Source organism: Dermacentor andersoni, chromosome 3, assembly GCF_023375885.2.
Source record: "Dermacentor andersoni chromosome 3, qqDerAnde1_hic_scaffold, whole genome shotgun sequence".
NCBI classification, from domain to species: domain Eukaryota; kingdom Metazoa; phylum Arthropoda; class Arachnida; order Ixodida; family Ixodidae; genus Dermacentor; species Dermacentor andersoni.
This window is the reverse complement of record NC_092816.1, coordinates 125,353,581-125,373,155: the sequence shown is the minus strand read 5'-3', so window position 1 is coordinate 125,373,155 and position 19,575 is coordinate 125,353,581. Positions and strand designations below refer to the sequence as shown.

At 45.8% G+C, this 19,575-nt stretch overlaps 1 long non-coding RNA gene across 1 annotated transcript in view; it reads right to left on the bottom strand.

Moving 5' to 3' along the window:
• The window catches only part of LOC140216399 (uncharacterized), a 44,162-nt gene that overhangs the window by 15,516 nt on the left and 9,071 nt on the right, over window positions 1-19,575 (bottom strand). Inside the window, exon 2 of the long non-coding RNA XR_011893062.1 lies at window positions 15,459-15,485. This is a non-coding gene — a long non-coding RNA (uncharacterized lncRNA). The remainder of the gene's footprint in view (window positions 1-15,458; window positions 15,486-19,575) is intronic.

The following is a 19,575-nucleotide window of genomic DNA, read 5'->3' as shown; positions in this document are numbered from 1 at the left end:
CTTGTCCACCCTGTGCCGTCTCCAGACGTCACCACCTATACTGCTCCACCACGACCCTACGGCCGCAAGTGAAGTGCACAAAGACGCCAGTGGTGTCGGTCTCGGTGCTGTTTTCGCACAACGAAAGCCTGGGTTCGCAGAGTATGTCGTCACATACGTCAGCAGAACGCTCACCAAGGCTGAGTCAAACAATAGCGTAACCGAGAAAGAATGCTTGGCAATAGTCTGGGCGCTTGTCAAGTTCCGCCCTTACTTATATGACCGCACGTTTGATGTAGTTACGGACCATCACGAATTATGTTGGTTGTCTTCGTTGAAGGATCCGCCAGGTCGCCTTGCCCGCTGGCCTCTTCGAATTCAAGAGTTTGACATCCGCGTTATATGTCGTTCTGGACACAAGCATGCCGATGCTGATGCACTGTCGCGGTCACCACTATCCACCGAAGCTGCGTCCATATTCACTATAGACCACCCATTGTCAGCTCTTGACGTCCCCACCATCTCCTCTGCAAAGCACCACGATCCCTGGATTGCTTCGCTTCTTGACGTTTTATCCGAGGCACCCACCCTTTCGACCACTCGAACGCGGCCACGCCAAGCTTCGCACTTCAGCATCCATGATGGCCTCTTGTACCGGCGCAACTACTCGCCAGATGGTAGGAAGTGGCTCCTAGTTATCCCTCGAACGCTGCGCTCAACAATCTGCGCGTCCTTTCACTCCGACCCGCAGTGTGCTCACGTCAGTGTCTTCAAGACCTATGAACGCTTATGGAGAAGGTACAACTGGCACGGAATGTATCGCTTTGTGCGCAAGGCCATTCGCGGCTGCCACGAGTGTCAGCGACGAAAAAAAACCAACGCATCCGGCCGCATGTTCATTACAGCCCCTTCCCTGCCAAGACGCCCATTCGACCGTGTTGAAGTTCACCTTTGTGGACCTTTACCTTTGACCATGGCGGGAAACCAATGGGCTATTATTGCTGTCGACCACCTTACACGATACGCCGAAACCGCTGCTCTTCCGATGGCGACAGCACAGGACGTCGCCTCTTTCATCCTCAAATGTTTTGCGCTTCGACACGGTCCTCCTCGAGAACTCCTCAGTGACCGTGACCGCGTATTTCTCCCCGATGTAATTCAAGCACTTCTCCACCCGCGCAACATTATACATCGGACGTGTACTGGCTACCACCCTCAGACGAATGGTCTCACTGGGCGGTTTAATCGGACACTGGGCGACATGCTTGCGACACATGTTGCATCTGATCAGTCCAACTGGGACCTGGTTTTTCCATTTGCGACATACGCGTATAACACCGCTACGCCAGTCACAACCGGGATTTCCCCCTTCTTCCTTCTGTACGGTCGCCAGCCGACGCACACTATCGACACGTTGCTGCCATACGCACCAGGTCCATCAGAGTGCACGCCCGTGTCGGAAGCCGCCCGCTACGCTGAAGATTGCCGAAAACTAGCCAAGTGCTTTACTACCGCCGACCAACAACGGCAGGAAAACGCCCGCGATGACGACCACTCTCCTGCCGCAACATTCCCTCCTGGAGCGCTTGTGTGGCTGCTTGTACTACCCTGCGCCCCTGGCTTGTCGTACATACTCCCAAATTATCATGGTTCCTACCGCGTCGTCGAGCGTACTTCCCCCGTAAACTACGTCATTGAACCTCTTACGCTGCACGATGACCGCCGTCGACGTGGACGTGATGTTGTTCACGTAGACCGCCTCAAGCCGTACTTCGGCCCTCTTGTACCCACCTGTTAGATCGCTTAAATGGCTCCACCTTTCTCGACAGGGGCAATTGTAATAAAGAGAGGAAGAGAACGACATCACGGGCTCAGCGATCACCATCAAGAGTGGAGGTCACGAGATCGGCGCTCGAACGCCACCATCTTGTTCTCTCTGCGTACTGTTCCAAGCTACTGCCCGTTTGTCGGACTCGTCCAATAAACCTCCTTACATTAGTATTATCGAAAACTTGAGAAAATATTTCGTTCGCATAGCTGAATAGGTTGCAACCAACGTCAAAAGTGCAAATATTCGATTAGTTCAACTTATTTTCGAAGCACCATGCTTAATCAACAGGCTCGTTACTCTGTTGTCGGGTAAATAATTTTGTCTTCGTTCGAATAAATTGTTGTGCACGTTAAAATTATGATAAATGTATATAGCCCTCTACTACGGCTTGTTCCATAACCACATAGTTTATTTTTGTTGTTAAACCGCATAAGTCACGGAAACCAAACCAATATAATCATTGCTGAAAATCGGCATAGAACCACGGCAAAATAGTGCAGATTCTCATACGTTTGTATTGAGAAAAACCTATATGTCAGTAAATAAGTTGGTGTTATAAGAAATGCCAGCGATAACAACACGTCGCTTTCTGGCGAAGATAAAAGTATTTTCACTGATACGTGTAAGCGATCATTGCAGAAATTTTAATTGCGGTGGTCGTAAATTCTCAAAATAAATGTAGCAAAGGCAAACGTAACAATGTTGGAACGAAAGTGCGGTATTACCGCTCAACTAACATCTATGTGCGTACGAAATTGCACTCGCAGCAAGTTTAAAACTTTCCGCGTCGCATTTTCGCCTTGTTTAAAGTACAATTACGCTTTCTATATCGCAAATACCCGTTCATTAGGGGCGGTCATCATATCGCGCTGCCGTGCCCAACTCGTAACACAATATTCCACGCAATGTTCTGGCTGTGAGAATTTTTACTGTACATTCGGTTTCCTCACAACTAAAAACTGCTTCAAGAAATCGTTTAGGAGAGCTATACCGGGCGTAAACGCTGGAAAAATGCTCTATCTCTTTTACTTCATAACTTTAAGATATTGTGACGAAGGCTCGCATTTGCTTACAAGATTAAGAATGCAAATGTATCCCTCAGCGAAAGCAGTTCACAGCGCACCACGCGAGCCCGCACGTCATCTGTCTCCTGTTCAGCCAAACTGCGCACGCATGTTTCAGTTCCCTGGTCGCAGACGATGCCCTTTGGCCGAGTCATTCAGAAGATGGACTGCAGAATGACTTAACGTGCACGACATGTGTCAGTTGTGCCTTTCTAGAGCGGCGATGATTGCTTGTGACACACGAGATTACATACCTAACGTCACTGAGGCGGTCGGCAATGACGAATAGATGGGAGTAGCGGGCCCACAACTTCCGGCACAGACCACGTATGGGGACCGGTGTCGAAAATCACACAAGGTCGCCTCTAGTGTAAGACACGCACCGAGGGCGATGGAATCAGCAATCGGTAAAATCAAAACAAAATACACTTTAATGATGGGCGACTTCGATGCCAGGGTAGGCAAGAAGCAGGCTGGAGACAAGTCTGTAGGGGAATATGGCATAGGTTACAGGAATAGCAGGGGAGACTTATTAGTAGAGTGTGCAGAACGGAATAATTTGCGGATAATAAATACCTTCTTCCGCAAGCGGCATAGCCGAATGTGGACGTGGAGGAGCCCGAATGACGAGACTATAGATAAAATAAACTTCACACTGTGCGCTGACCCTGACATCAAACAAGGTGTGGACGTGCTCGGCAAGGTGCGCTGCAGTGACCGTAGGATGGTATGATCTCGAATTAGCCAGTCATGAGAAGGGAACGGAAGAAACTCGCACATAAGAATCCGATTAATTAGCGGTAAAAGGGAAAATACACCAATTCCGGATCAAGCTACAGAACAGGTATTCGGCTTTAACTCAGCAAGAGGACCTTAGTTTTGAAGCAATGAGCGACAATCTTATGGGCATCATTGATGAGTGTGCAATAAAAGTCGGTGGCAAATCCGTTAGACAGGATACCAGTAAGCTATCGCAGGAGACGAAAGATCTGATCAAGAATCGCCAACATATAAAAGCCTCAAACCCTACAGCTAGAATAGAAACCATTTGATTCAGTCAACAGTTCAGCAGTCATGCAGGAATTACGGAATGAGGGTGTAGACGAGCCGTATGTAAATATACTGAAAGATGTCTATACCGCCTCCGTAGCCATTGTAGTCCTCCATAAAAAAAGCAAGAAAATCCCAATAAAGAAGGGCGTCAGGCAGGGAGATACGATCTCTCCTATGCTATTTACAGCGTCTTTACAGGAGGTATTCACAAACCTGGATCTGGAATAACTGGGGATAAGAGTTAATGAAGAATACCTTAGTAACTTGCGATTCGCTGACGATGTTGCCTTGCTTAGTAACTCACGGAGCCGATTGCAATGCATGCTGACTGACCTCGACAGGAAAACCGAAGGGTGAGTGTAAAATTAGGCTGTGGAAAGCTATTGTTTAACAGCCTCAGAAGAGAACAGCAGTTTCCGATAAGTAGCGAGGGACCGGAAGTGGCAAGGGAATACATCTACTTAGGGCAGGTAGTGGCCACCGATCGGGATCATGAGGTGGAAATAATCTGAAAAATAAAAATGGACTCGACTGCGTTTGGCAGGTATTCTCAGATCATGAACAGCAGGTTGTTAGTATCCCTCAAGAGGAAATCGTATAAAAGCTGTGTTTTACCATTACTCACCTACGGGGCAGCAACTTCGAGGCTTACGAAAAGGGTTCTACTTAATTTGAGGACTGCGCAGCGAGCGATGGAAAGAAGAATGATGGGTGCAACGATAAGGGCGGGATAAGAAGTTAGAAGACTGGGTGAGGGAACAAACCCGAGTTAAGGATATCTTAGTTGAAATCAAGAAAAATAAATCGGTATGGGCAGGGAATGTAATGAGGAGGGAAGACAACCAATGGTCATTAAGGATTACAGACTGGATTCCAAGACAAGTTAAGCGTAGCAGGGGGCTGCAGAAACTTAGGTGTACGGATGAGATAAAGAAGTTTGCAGGGACAACATGGCCACAATTAGCACATGACCGGGGTAGGTGGAGAAGTATGGAGGACTTCGCACTGCAGTGGGCGTAGCCAGGTTGATGATGATGATGACGCACCGATGGCGGACGTCGTAACGGATTTTGGAACGCTCTTCACAAGCCAGAATTTGGAGGTGTGCGATGCGACGGCCTTCTGCTCGGCACAATATCTCGGCAACCAAAATTTCCACGTGTAGCGTGAACGGAATAATCGTGTCTAGAAAGATGCGAGGAGAGCGAGCACAGAGCAGAGATAATGATGGGTATTCTGTGGTCTCATACTTCGCGGTGGTGTGAGCGTAAGTGACATAACGTAGTACTTCATCCCAGTTCTTGTGCTTGGAATCGACATAAATGGTTAACATGTATCCAGGAGTCTTGTTCGTGCGCTATACGAAGCCATTGGTCTGCGGGTGATATGAAGTGGCATGGCGGAACTGGCACGCAGACAGACACAGGATCGTGTCAACGATATCAGAGGCAAACTCACGCCTGCGATCACTGATGATGAGTCGTGGAGGACCTTTGCGTAGAATTATAAAGCGAAGCATAAACTGTGATACAATGAAGGCCTTTGCTGCAGGTAATGCCGCAGTTTTTGCGTTGCACGTCGGATGGTCGACACAGACGACTACCCATCAATTAGCATTGTTTGAGCGCGAAAACTGGCCGAAGAGATCGATACCAACAGCCTCGAATGACAAAGTTAAGAGGCAGTAGAGGATAAAGAAGTCGAGGCGGTGTAGTCTCGGTCGCTTGTTAGGTTAGCATCATTCGCAGCCCGGAACGTATTTTTCCGTGCCCTGTCTTATCTTTGGACAGTAGAACATTTGCTGGATGTGGTTAAACGTTCGGGCAAAGCCCATGAGGCCGCAAACGGCGTCATCGTGCGTGAAGCGAATAACGTGACAACCTAGAGTGCGTGTAATGAGAAGCTCGCGGGCCCCTTGGCCTAAATAATTTTTCTTGTAGAGGACATCGTCGTGGACCACAAAACAGCTGGGGCTCGCGTGCTCATCCGCAGAAGCGACCCGAGGATCTATGCCACGGTCGTCATGTTGCTTTTTCCGGAATATCGCAAGATCAGCGAACGGGGCGTCGATAGCGTCGATATACTGATGCAAGTGGCGAGTGTTGCAGTCAGTCGTAGGTAGACGTTCACACCTAAGACAGTCAGCGCCTGCGTGGTAGTTACCGCTTTTGTAGACTGCTACAAAATCAAACTCATGTAAGCACTCGGCCAATAGCGCAATTCTGACCAAGGGGTAACGTAACCCCACCATCCAACAGAGAATGATGGTCAGTGATGACTCAGAAACGACGGCCGTAGACGTGTTGGCGAAACGTGTGAACGACGAAAATTACTGTTAGGCAGCCCTGTTTTGCCACTGTGAAGTTGCGCTCTGCCTTGCTCAACGAACGGCTTGCATAGCCAACAACGTGTTTACCATTGTCATGGTGTTGGAGTGGTCGCTTCGGCAGGGAGGCTTCTGGGTCATCATCATCATCAGCAGCCTGGTTATGCCCACTGCAGGGCAAAGGCCTCTCCCATACTTCTCCAACTACCCTGGTCATGTACTAATTGTGGCCATGTTGTCCCTGCAAACTTCTTAATCTCATCCGCCCACCTAACTTTCTGCCGCCCTCTGCTACGCTTTCCTTCCCTTGGAATCCATTCCGTAACTCTTAATGACCATCGGTTATCTTCCCTCCTCATTACGTGTCCTGCCCAATCCCATTTCTTTTTCTTGATTTCAACTAAGATATCATTAACTCGCGTTTGTTCCCTCACCCAATCTGCTCTTTTCTTATCCCTTAACGTTATACCAATCATTCTTCTTTCCATAGCTCGTTGCGTCGTCCTCAGTTTCAGCAGAACCCTTTTCGTAAGCCTCCAGGTTTCTGCCCCGTACGTGAGTACTGGTAAGACACAGCTGTTATAAATTTTTCTCTTGAGGGATAATGGCAGCCTGCTGTTCATGATCTGAGAATGCCTGCCAAATGCACTCCAGCCCATTCTCATTCTTCTGATTATTTCAGTCTCATGATCCGGATCCGCAGTCACTACCTGTCCTAAGTAGATGTATTCCCTTACCACTTCCAGTTCCTCACTACCTATTACTTTAGTTTTCTGCAGATTAATTTTTAGACATTACTTTAGTTTTCTGCAGATTAAATTTTAGACCCACCCTTCGGCTTTGCCTCTCCAGGTCAGTGAGCATGCATTGCAGTTGATCCCCTGAGTTACTGAGCAGGGCAATATCATCAGCGAATTGCAAGTTACTAAGGTATTCTCCATTATCTCTTATCCCCAATTCTTCCCAATCCAGGTCTCTGAATACCTCCTGTAAACACGCTGTATATAGCATCAGAGAGATCGTATCTCCCTGCCTGACGCCTTTCTTTATTGGGATTTTGTTGCTTTCTTTATGGAGGACTATGGTGGCTGTGGAGCCGCTATAGATATCTTTCAGTATTTTTACATACGGCTCGTCTACACCCTGATTACGCAATGCCTCCATGACTGCTGAGGTTTCGACTGAATCAAACGCTTTCTCGTAATCAATAAAAGCTATATATAAAGGTAGGTTATATTCCGCACATTTTTCTATCACCTGATTGATAGTGTTAATATGGTCTATTGTCGAGTAGCCTTTACGGAATCCTGCCTGGTTCTTTGGTTGACGGAAGTCTAAGGTGTTCCTGATTCTATTTGCAATTACCTTAGTAAATACTTTGTAGGCAACGGACAGTAAACTGATCGGTCTATAATTTTTCAAGTCTTTGGCGTCCCCTTTCTTATGGATTAGGATTATGTTAGCGTTTTTCCAAGATTCTGGTACGCTCGAAGTCATGAGGCATTGCGTATACAGGGTGGCCAGTTTCTCTAGAACAATCTGCCCACCATCCTTCAACAAATCTGCTGTTACCTGATCCTCCCCAGCTGCCTTCCTCCTTTGCATAGCTCCCAAGGCTTTCTTTACTTCTTCCGGTGTTACCTGTGGGATTTCGAATTCCTCTAGACTATTCTCTCTTCCATTATCGTCGTGGGTGCCACTGGTACTGTATAAATCTCTATAGAACTGCTCAGCCACTTGAACTATTTTATCCATACTAGTAATCATATTGCCGGCTTTGTCTCTTAACGCATACATCTGATTCTTGCCAAGTCCTAGTTTATTCTTCACTGCTTTTAGGCTTCCTCCGTTCCTGAGAGCATGTTCAATTCTATCCATATTATACTTCCTTATGTCAGCAGTCGTATGCTTGTTGATTAACTTCGAAAGTTCTACCAGTTCTATTCTAGCTGTAGGGTTAGAGGCTTTCATACATTGGCGTTTCTTGATCAGATCTTTCGTCTCCTGCAATAGCTTACTGGTATCTTGTCTAACGGAGTTACCACCGACTTCTATTGCACACTCCTTAATGATGCCCACAAGATTGCCGTTCGTTGCTTCAACACTAAGGTCCTCTTCCTGAGTTAAAGCCGAATACCTGTTCTGTAGCTTGATCTCGAATTCCCCTATTTTCCCTCTTACCGCTAACTCATTGATCGACTTCTTATGTGCCAGTTTCTTCCGTTCCCTCCTCAGGTCTAGGCTAATTCGAGTTCTTACCATCCTATGGTCACTGCAGCGTACCTTGCTTAGCACGTCCACATCTTGTATGATGCCCAGGGTTAGCGCAGAGTATGAGGTCTATTTCATTTCTAGTCTCGCCGTTCGGGCTCCTCCACGTCCACTTTCGGCTATCTCGCTTGCGGAAGAAGGTATTCATTATCCGCATATTATTCTGTTCCGCAAACTCTACTAATACCTCTCCCCTGCTATTCCTAGTGCCTATGCCATATTCCCCCACTGCCTTGTCTCCAGCCTGCTTCTTGCCTACCTTGGCATTGAAGTCGCCCATCAGTATACTGTATCTTGTTTTGACTTTACCCAACGCCGATTCCACGTCTTCATAGAAGCTTTCGACTTCCTGGTCATCATGACTGGATGTAGGGGCGTAGACCTGTACAACCTTCATTTTGTACCTCTTATTAAGTTTCACAACAAGAGCTGCCACTCTCTCGTTAATGCTATAGAATTCCTGTATGTTACCAGCTATGTTCTTATTAATCAGGAATCCGACTCCTAGTTCTCGTCTCTCCACTAAGCCCCGGTAGCACAGGACGTGCCCGCTTTTTAGCACTGTATACGCTTCTTTTGGCCTCCTAACTTCACTGAGCCCTATTATATCCCATTTACTGCCCTCTAATTCCTCCAATAGCACTGCTAGACTCGCCTCACTAGATAACGTTCTAGCGTTAAACGTTGCCAGGTTGATATTCCAATGGCGGCCTATCTGGACAGGCTTCTGGGTGAGAGCCTACAACACAACTTCGCCTGCTCCGCAGTTCACTGTTGCAAAAAGTCGACGCCAAGGATAACGTCGTATGTGGAATGAGCAAGTACATCGAATTTTTATTGAAGGCCCTGCTTGCGACACAAACATGATACGTACACCGACTGGACACAAAGACAGGCCGCTCACTACCCGAAAGGTAGTAGGTTTGTCTCAATTAAACATAACTTTTCGACCAAGTCGTTCCTTGAAAATTAAACTCGTCACAGAAATAGTTGCTCCGGTGTCTATCAGAGGCATTGTGGGGAACATCGTCTGAAAGCACATGAACCTTGTTTTGAAGCATCGAAGCAGGTGCAGGCATACTTGTGTGCAATGCTGTACATCCAGCGACTTAACCTCCATCGGCCGCGCAGGCTAGTTTCCCTGTGGCGGAGATGAACGCGCCGGCTGGAGCTGTGGTGATGGTGACCGCCACTGGCGCATAGTATGCGGCGTCAGGCTTCGCGCAGATGCGGGGCAGTCACTACGGGCGTTCTGCCGGTACACGGGCTGCTGGGCAGTCGGATACAAATGCCTGTAGGTGTGATCTGGCCGTTGGCTTCGATTTGAGGATGCCGCAGATCGCTCTGAAAATATCGTACGTGGATGACGTCGCGTAGGCCAGAACTGGGCGATCTGTCCACGAACACAGCACTGGAACCACACGGGGTGTTAACGTTACACACCGAAAGTCGCGGTGTTGTGAGTGTACTCGGCACGCTGTTCCCACTCCGGAACAAAAAGAGGTGGTCAGCTATTGTAGTTGTGACTATCACGGGGCATATACGCCGGCTCGACGTTAGGGGTCTTTGGTAGTGGAGCCCTCAGCCGAGGCCCGCGGATGAAGCAGCTGCGCTCGTCGAAGCTCGCAACATTGATGGTTGTGAATCTATATCACTCTGCGTGTCTCTAGATTGCACAGGAACAGAATTATGCCGACGCAGTTGCTCGCGTAGAATGGGACGAATGGTGAAGGAAAGGTCGGCAGGTAATGAATCAAGGCACACCTCGACGGTGGCGACCGTCGTCATGTTGGCCAGACGTTTAAACTTCTAATTGATGAGACGTGTTTTAAGAGCCTCAAACGTTCTACAGTGGATAATGACGTCAGCCTCTGATTCTAGACTCTTCTTGCCGATGAGGAAGTGATAAACATCCTCAACAATACCTTTGAGAATATGACCCACCTTTTCTTGTTCCTCCATGTGGGCATCCACCGACAAGCACAAGCGTCCCTTCAATATACGTTCTGCAAGTCTCCCCAGTGACGTGAGCATTCTGCGACGTCTGCTCTGCACGTTCCTTCTTAGTTGCTATGTCCCCAAAGTATTTCTTAATTTACTACACAAATAAGTCCCAGCTAGTTATTGTCTTCATGGTTCTCGAACCGTACCAACGGAGTTAAACCAAGGAACAACCGTACGTTACACAACTGGCTAGCAGCATTCCAACCGTTGGATCGGCTAAGCCTCTGATAGTGGCGGAGCCACTCATCGACGTTGCTGTCGTGTTTTCCTGTGAAGGTCCACGGCTCCCTGTATTGGTAAGGAGATGTTCTCGGGGTCAGTTGCTTAGTGTCTCTGTTCGAGCTCATTTCTTGAGGTTGTGGTGCCAAACGCGCAAGTCAACGGCTCCGGCGGAGCTTGTACTGTTGCGCTTCCGTCGCTGGCAGACGGTGTCCCTCAGGTAGCACTAGGTAGTATCTGGCTTACTCCGCCTCTGCACCAAAAATGTGACGATTGATGGCATTTATTCAGAAGATGAAGAATCTAAAGTTATCGCTCAGCGAAAGCAGTTCGCAGCGTCACACGCGAGCCAGGCCAGCTTCATTCTCCTCTTGATCCAAACTTCGCTCGCAAATTTGAATATCAAAAATGTAATAAGTTTGTGTAGTTTATTTTCGACGTTTCTACGACAAAATGAGCGCAAAAAATTGCACAAGCAGCTTAGACACTTCCATGCTCACTACAGGCTCGCCGTGTCACTCTCTGCTGATCGTAAAGCCACATTAGCTTAAACAATTACAAAGCACCAAAGGAATATTTTTAAAAATGCTTTGTTTAAAAAGTGTTGCTAATATGCCTAATATCGCTTTTACTTAAATTGATGGTAATGTTGTCCTATGAGCAACTTTTGCTGCAAACCTTGCTTATAGTGCTATGTTGACACATTAGGTGCTCATTCTCTTCATATAATTTTGGGGTGTTTAATGCTATGCTTTTTGTACACACTATGAAACGTTTATAAAAAATTTCTGCACATCAACACATGATTCTTCGTCGCAGTGTTACATCGCATACAAACGCATAAAAAGGGAGAACCCTGACTGCACCCATCTGTCGTATACATTATCGTTGTTTTTCTGAATTTTTATGTGCCAACCGGTCTCTTGACTGGTTAGCATCCCTGCTTTCTTGTTATCTCTCTCTCTTGCATGTGCCTTAGTACTGCTACAAAGAAATTATGACCAATTAGCCCAGGTTCAAATATTTAGCGATTAGGCAAACCATTTTTAAAACGTGTACCCGAGTAATACAGCACGATATCTACTGGAGAGTAAAATATGAATTTGACTTTTACTCATTATACTAATATCCAGGAATTAGTCAATAATGCCCAACAGTATACCATTGAAAATCTATATCATCAGTTTCGCGTCAACAAGATTATCGCCATCCGCAGTAGTCGCAACCAGGGTTTCGTCTGTATGACTTGCACCTGTTCCAGAAACTCCACAGCTCACACACAAATGACAAAGTTCCCCTATAGTCTGTACTCCTCCACAGATCAGCTGTCGTCAGCTGCATATGAAGGAATATGGCTTCATGGAGAGGCACTTTAAATGAAATTTCGCTCGAGACCTTACACCTACTACTATAATTGGTGGACTTCGTAGAAGCATGCACACTTCATCACCGTAATCATCCTCATCAGCCTATTTATGTCCGTTGCATGATGAAGGTCTCTCCCTGCCATCTCCGATTACCCGTTCCCGGACAACGAATTCCAACTTGCGCCAGTGAATTTCCTAATCTGATCACCCCATCTAGGTTCCTGTCGTCTTCGACAGCGATTCCTTACTCATGGCACCCATTCTGTCACTAATAGTCTCCCAGTTATCTATCCTACGCATTACATGACCTGCCCAGCCCCATTTTTTTCTCTTAATCTCAACGAGAATATCGGCTATCCCCATTTGCTCTCTGATCGATACCACTCTCTTCCTGTCGCCTAATATTTTTCGTGCCATTGTTCTTTGCGCAGTCGTGAACTTGTTCTCGAGGTTCTTTGGCAAATCTTTCTGCCCCATATGTTGGCACCGGTATATTGCAGTCATTGTACACCTTTCGTTTCAATGATAGTGGTAAGCTCCTAGTTAGGATATGGCAATGCCGGCCGTATGCACTCCAGCTTAATTAAACTTCCTTGGCATGATCGGGGTCTCTTGTGAGTAACTGCCTAAATAAGCCTACCCCTTCACAGACTTTAGAGGCTAGTCGGCGATCCTGAACTCTTGTTCCTTTGAAAGGCTATTGAACATTATCTTTCCTTTCAGCATAATATTTTTTAACCCTACTCACAATTTCTCTGTTAAGGTCCTCAATCATTTGTTGTAATTCGGCCCAGTGTTACTGAACAGGATAATGTCATCTGCAAACCGAAGGTCACTGAGATATTTGCCGTTGATCCTCACTCCTGCGCTTTCCCTGCTTCATAGGTTGAATACTTATTCCAAACAAGCAGTGAATAGCATTGGAGAAATCTTGTCTCCTTGCCTCATCCCTTTCTTGATACGTAACTTTCTGTTTTTATTGTGGAGAACCAAGGTAGCCGTGGAATCTTTTTAGATATTTCCCAAGATATTCACGCATGCCTCCTGTACTCTTTGATTACGTAGTGCGTCTGTGAAAGCTGCTATTTCTACTGAATCAAATGCCTTTTCATAATCTACGAAAGCGATAGAGAGGGGTTTATTATTACTATGCAGATTTTTCGATTACCTCATTTAATCTATTGTAGAGTAACGCTTCCTGAAGCTAGCTTGTTTTATTGGTGGACTGAAGTCACCTGAAGCCCTCAGTCTATTGTAAAATGTCTTGGTGCATATTTTATACAATACTGGAACAACATCATGGCCCCGTAGTTTTTAATTCTTTAACGTTTCCCTTCTTGTATATTAGTATAATATTGGCATTCTTCCACTTTTTTGGTACACTTGAAGTAGTGAGGCATTGCGCATGAATGGCAGCAATCTTTTCATGCATATCTCCTGCATCTTTGATTAAATCGACTGTTATTCCTTCTTTTCTGCCAATTTCTCCTGGGTCATTTCTTGCAACGCCCTTCTAACTTCATTGTCACTTAACAAAGGAGCCTCTGTACCCTGTTCATTAATACTTCTAATGAAGGTAGCGTGGCTGTTCTGGGTACTATACCGTTCAGTGTGACCTCCCTAAAGTGATGCTAAAATAGGAATCCAGTTGAACTCGAGGTCTCGCTATCCCTAACAAAGCAAGTTTTTTGCTTCGTGCAAGCAAGGCAAGTTGATTTCACGGTGGAGCGTATTACCTATCAATATAAAGGCATTTGAAGAAATGAGACATGCAGTTACTTTGGCAAATAGTACTTGGCATGGTGCGGTGCATGTGTAATACCCTCGTTTTTCACGGCAACAATAATCAACGTCATCAGTCTTCTCCTGGCAATTTTTGAATCTTCAAGCCCTTCCTTTTCTTATGCCTCGTCATTTCATGATGAGAGGTTCTCACAGCAATCTGCATTACGCCTATCCCGTGTGATTCGACTGTTTTTTTTTTTTGCCTGCCTCACTCAAAAATAACCTAATTCTTTTAAAAGACCGACCATGCTTCCCTTGTTTTCGCTTCCATTCTTCTCGCACACTAATAAACCACCGCTTACTTCCCGTACACGATAACCTGAAAATGCAAAATATACTTTGTTTTGTTATTTTCAAATAAAATATTACTTCAAAATTACGTCTCATTATTTCATTTTATTGTGCTCAGTGGCTATGGCGTCGGGCTGCTGAGCAGGAGGTAGCGGGATCGATGCCCGGCCACGGCGGCCGCATTTCCATGGAGGCGAAATGCGAAAACACCCGTGTGCTTAGATTCAGGCGCACGTTAAAGGAATCCAGGTGGTCGAATATTTTGGAGTTCTCCACTACGGCCTGCCTCATAAAAAGGAAGTGGTTTTGGCACGTAAAACCCTATCATTTCATTTCTTTTTTTTTTCATTTTATCCCAGAACGTGCAATACTCACTATTCAATAAAGTTTCGCTGTTCTCAAGTTTGAGTCCCGTAAGATAGTAAACCTTGATTGTAGCGGTTGTATAGCCTTGTTTGCAGTTCTATTCCATAAACTGTCATTTATATCTAAGACATGCCTGCGACATAAGCACCAACACGTCTTATATCTATGTACTTTACATCTTAAGACCCTGTCTTAATTTACAAGTTCTATCTGCATATGTTACACCCTACTTCAATTGCCATTTTTCTACAGATCCGTATATCTTGATCATGTGACATGTATACATTACAATTTGGGTTATTCAGGTTTCCAGGAAAATATTAGCATTAATTGCCCAAAGCGGCACAATGCTGTGCGTAGAACAAATATGGACATCGCGTGTGTACATTATTCACTGTATACTACTTGCCACCATCATCTCTGCCCTCTCTCTTTTTTTCCCTTTGCACTTTGTCCTACCTACAATAGTAGGCCAAAAAAGAAGCTTGCCCGGCCGACATATCTTTTTCTAGCATTTAAATATTGATCTGTTGCTCTCTTCACGCGTGCTGCACATAAAAATTGGTCATGCAAACCACAGGGGAGGTTGGCATTTGATAACTCATACCCCTGATAAGGTCCGGTACTGAACGTCGGACATATGTTGACATGATGAACTGAGATATTGTGTCTGTTCGCGGGTGGCACTTTCCATAAGGAATATAATTTTTGCGTGATAAACTTGGGCAGCAAAAGATTGCAGGTAAATATATTTTTCTTATGTGTGGATGTATGTTCTTGTGTGTCATGAAGACACACTGCGGGCATATACAGTTGCAGGCATAACATAGTGCATTTACGTGACTACCTTTGTGTCATGTAGGCGCCCATTATCGAAAAGCAAATCGAAGTTCACAACTTACCATCTGATGAGTCTCCATCCGGTAGTTCTGCAACATGAAAATATATGCGCAATATAATATTTGGATTGAGAAAAGTAGAAGTATACTTATAACACGCCGCTGCCGGGCCAGATTCTGGGGAAGAGGAGCCCTTCCGTGTGCTGTTCGAAATGGCAGAGGAGGCAGATGAGGGGGATCTTGTCTTTAGTATTTGTTTTCCAAAATTGCGACTGCACTCACTAGGCCCTCTAGAACTGTTGCACAGAACAAAAGGTTGTCGGAGAAGAGTCATTCTTTTTCTGTTCGTATGGTCTTTGTGCATAACTATTCAGTAAAAAAGCGGCAGAGGATAGCGTATGACGTGCTTATAGCGTTTTTTTCTTTTTTTTTTTGCAGCCATCGTGAGCGGAGATCTCTGGCTAAACGGTGGCCCTGGTGCTTCCGCCGGCTGTTTGGTGAGTACTACTAAGCGGCCTTTCGGGAGCAAGCGCTTCGATTTGTTGCGTCCGTACGTGATGGTATTACACAGCATGAGGAAACTTCCTAATCATTCAATAGGCTGCAGATGATCCCCTATTAGGTTTACCCAAAAATATTGAAAGTGACTTCTTTTACTTTGCTACCTTGCTTTTCCGGCTAGTATTTGTTTAACGATTAAAGGAGTACTGACACAAAAATTTGAAGTCGAGATAACTTGTGAGATCGATTTAGTGGGTCACACACACATCGTGTGTAAAATATCAGCGGCGAATATCGCTTAGAACATATTTAAAATCAATTTTAAAGTACGTGTGCGCAGCCAGCCGCAAAACAGAGCACCTCGCGACATTGACATCTCCCGGGTCTGTAAATAGCCAAGAAAACGCTACGTCATGTGGCTACGTCATGAATTTTCGTTGGCTGCCATGCGGCTTTACACGTGCTCTTTACACGTGCTCGCCGTCGCCGGCCGCAATATCCGAGTCGCTGCTCTCCAGTGGCTCAAATTGAAAGTGATTGGCCACGTCTAATACAGCGGCGACTCCCACATGCAGGAAATCGTCGCCGCTGGACGACGAAAACGAGGACGACGACGACGATGATGGCGAGGACATGGCAAACCACGTGCAGGCGTAGCAGACGACTAGCAACACGAAGCTCGCGTGCCGGCGCGCCGCACGCTGGCTGCGCGGCAGAGCATACGTCATGGCTTTTTGCGAACACGTGACCACTTTGTTTACACTCCCGGTGGACCGTTTCGTTGCTCTCTGAAACCGAAACTTGGACTGGTCGCTACAAAAAAGACTGCAGATAATTACCTGTAGCGCTCTGAAGTAAATGAGGTCTCGTGCCGTGAGTACTGGGTCATTAACTACTTATCAAAGCAGAAAAGACCACATGGATTTTTTTTGTGTCAGTACTCCTTTAAGCTAAAGGAGTAATTCATTACCATGAAAGCGCCTGCAAATAATGCGTGAGTGACACTCACCATTTCAAGGTATCATAATTCTGCTAGATGACAGCTTGTAAGAACGCAGTTAGCAATGTTTAACTTATCCTTTTGACGCCGCGACGACCAGCTTGCCCTCTTCTTCCCATCAAACAGCATGCCGCATTCCGTGTCTTTTTCTAAAGAGTCGATTTTATGTAACAAGCATATACAAGCACCCATTTCCAGGTGTACATTCGAGCTCACGCTTTGGCTCGGCACAGCCGAAGGTGTAGAGCCCCCATTTCACGTGCGGATCCTTCGTGAGGTTTCGGGAGCACCGTCTTCACGCATTGGTTGCTCTACTTAAACTACCTCACTGCAAATCACTATACATCGTGAAGGGGCAGCGCAATAAGACGAAGACAGAAGGCAGGAACACACAGGACAACTCTGAACCGTTCCTGCCTTCTGTCTTTGTCTTATTGCGCTGCCCCTTCAAGATGTTCAACCAGTACCGACTCGCCCAAATGTCGATCTTTCTACAGTATTCACCACTAAACGTCGGTGATCTAATTTAACGAAATAGCAATCTGTCATCCAAACAATCGTTTCTGTCTGGCTCTCACCAAACTATCTTGAACACTGTCAGAAAAAGAAAGGCACAGGAAGGACGACCGGGCGCAAGACGTTGCCACTCGAGGCCTGCTATTTGCGCGACATTCAATGAAGAATTAGAGCGTAGGCAGAAAACCTAAAGACCTTAGCCACTTCGGTCATTTATGCCACATCATTCTGCAAAACTTGCCCCGCCAAAAAGGCCACAGATGCGCGCCGAACGAAGTGGAGTTAAGGAACAATGTTCGTCCACACCGTTACAGACCACTCCCATTGACGTAACCGGCGCTTGAGGGACGCATCGCACCTATTTACCTGCACTGTGCGATACGAAGTGCCTGGGCACAACGCCACGCAGCGTTCCAGCGGGATATTTTCCCGCAAATATTCAAAGTCGTGGGTTGGCTAGACAGAAGTTTACGATTCTTTTCGCTTTCCCAGCTTGGCAGCCTTTAATATCCTTGGCCTCGTATTCTGCTCTCTGTACTATGCAATACGGGACATGTTAGAAAGAGTGCAAAGCCTTGTGGGGAGGCAATATTTGCATTGTTGTAATTTTAGAAGCTTCAACATTTGTTGCTTTTATGACCTCCTTCGAGTATACGCAAGTGGGCGTAAATCTTTAATAAGTCTTGCGATTAACATAAGAAGTGATGCCGGTGTCATAACTCCCACAAAACTTACTACAAAAATAACCAAAGCTGAACTATTTTAAAAGTGACAAAGCGAGTGCATTGGTGCAGGCAAGCTGTGCTGGAGAGACCGAGTAAATAGAAATGTTGCATACGTAAAACGTGTTTAGTCGTAATTTACATCTATCACCACCATTCTGACTTTCATGCTCATGTTCCTCACTGCTCGCACAGAACTCGCGTCGTTACTTCGTTTCGCGCTTTTAATTTCAATCCTGCTTGGTGATGAAGACTTATACCGGCCTAATCAGGTTAATAAGCTAATCACACTATAGTACACATATAGCCGCCTACCATTTTGCTGATATCTACTTTAGAATGTTTCTCCTCATTTGATACTCCTACTTCTATATTACATCGTCAAATGTGCCTTTAAGAATAATGGCTCCATCTCTTCCCTTCTTTTTTTTCATGAATACCCTCCACGTGTCCTATTTATCTCGACTGCTGACCATTTAGTGCTCAACTCTGCTTTAAGCACGAGTGCTTCTCAAATGTGGACTTTCCCCTCGGTGCTGTTTGCCTCAGCATGTTGACTTTTCATTACGAAGAGCTGATTTATTTCCCCAGTTTGGCTATAACAGACACGTACGTCAACGTGGTGCGAATAAATTCCCTTGTATGTTTTTCTATTCACGAAGGCAGCTGCTGCCTCAAATAACAAGTCACTGCCCTTTTTCGTATAGTGCAGGTTTTCTCTCCTCTTTTCTTTCTTGCCTTGTTTTTAGATATCCATCAACATATTTAAAAATTTTTTTTTCAGAGAATTTAACGTCAGTTCTCCTCTCACTTTCTTTTCGCTGGCTGCGGTTCGTCTATGTGCAATTTCTATCCCCTTGTGCTTGGTTGCCCACTTTGTTCACCGGTTCCTTCATTCCGTGTCAGTGCTTTTGATGAACAAATATTATGCTCTTTACCCACGCATTAATTTTATCCACGTTCGTAATCTTTTCACAACAGTAAATTTGTCATGCACTTCTCTCACTTCATACTAGGTGGTACCTATGTGAACCTGCAGTGCCTCATTTGTGGTATTAAACATGGTGCATGGCGTAAGGCCATGGTGTAAGGCCAATCGGCCCAACAACCTTTGGGTAGCTGCAACGCCGACGATACCTGTGATTAAAAGCGCCTATTAGAATTTCTGAACCTTAGGGCTGGCAGTGTTACAATTTTCCAAATTTCTCGGATCAACTCCTAACTGCTACCCCAAAGAATTGCATGTGTCCCAATTTCAGAGAATTTCAAACTGGTCTCACGGCAGTTCCACTCTCAAAACACTTGCAATAATAAATTTGAAATTGCTGTTTACGACAGCGCCTCCGTACGGCCATCATTTCTCCAAAGAACAATTGATCCGTATGTTCTCTCTTCTCTCGCGCATCGCGCATCTGCTCCGAGCGTGGACTGAGCAAGCGAG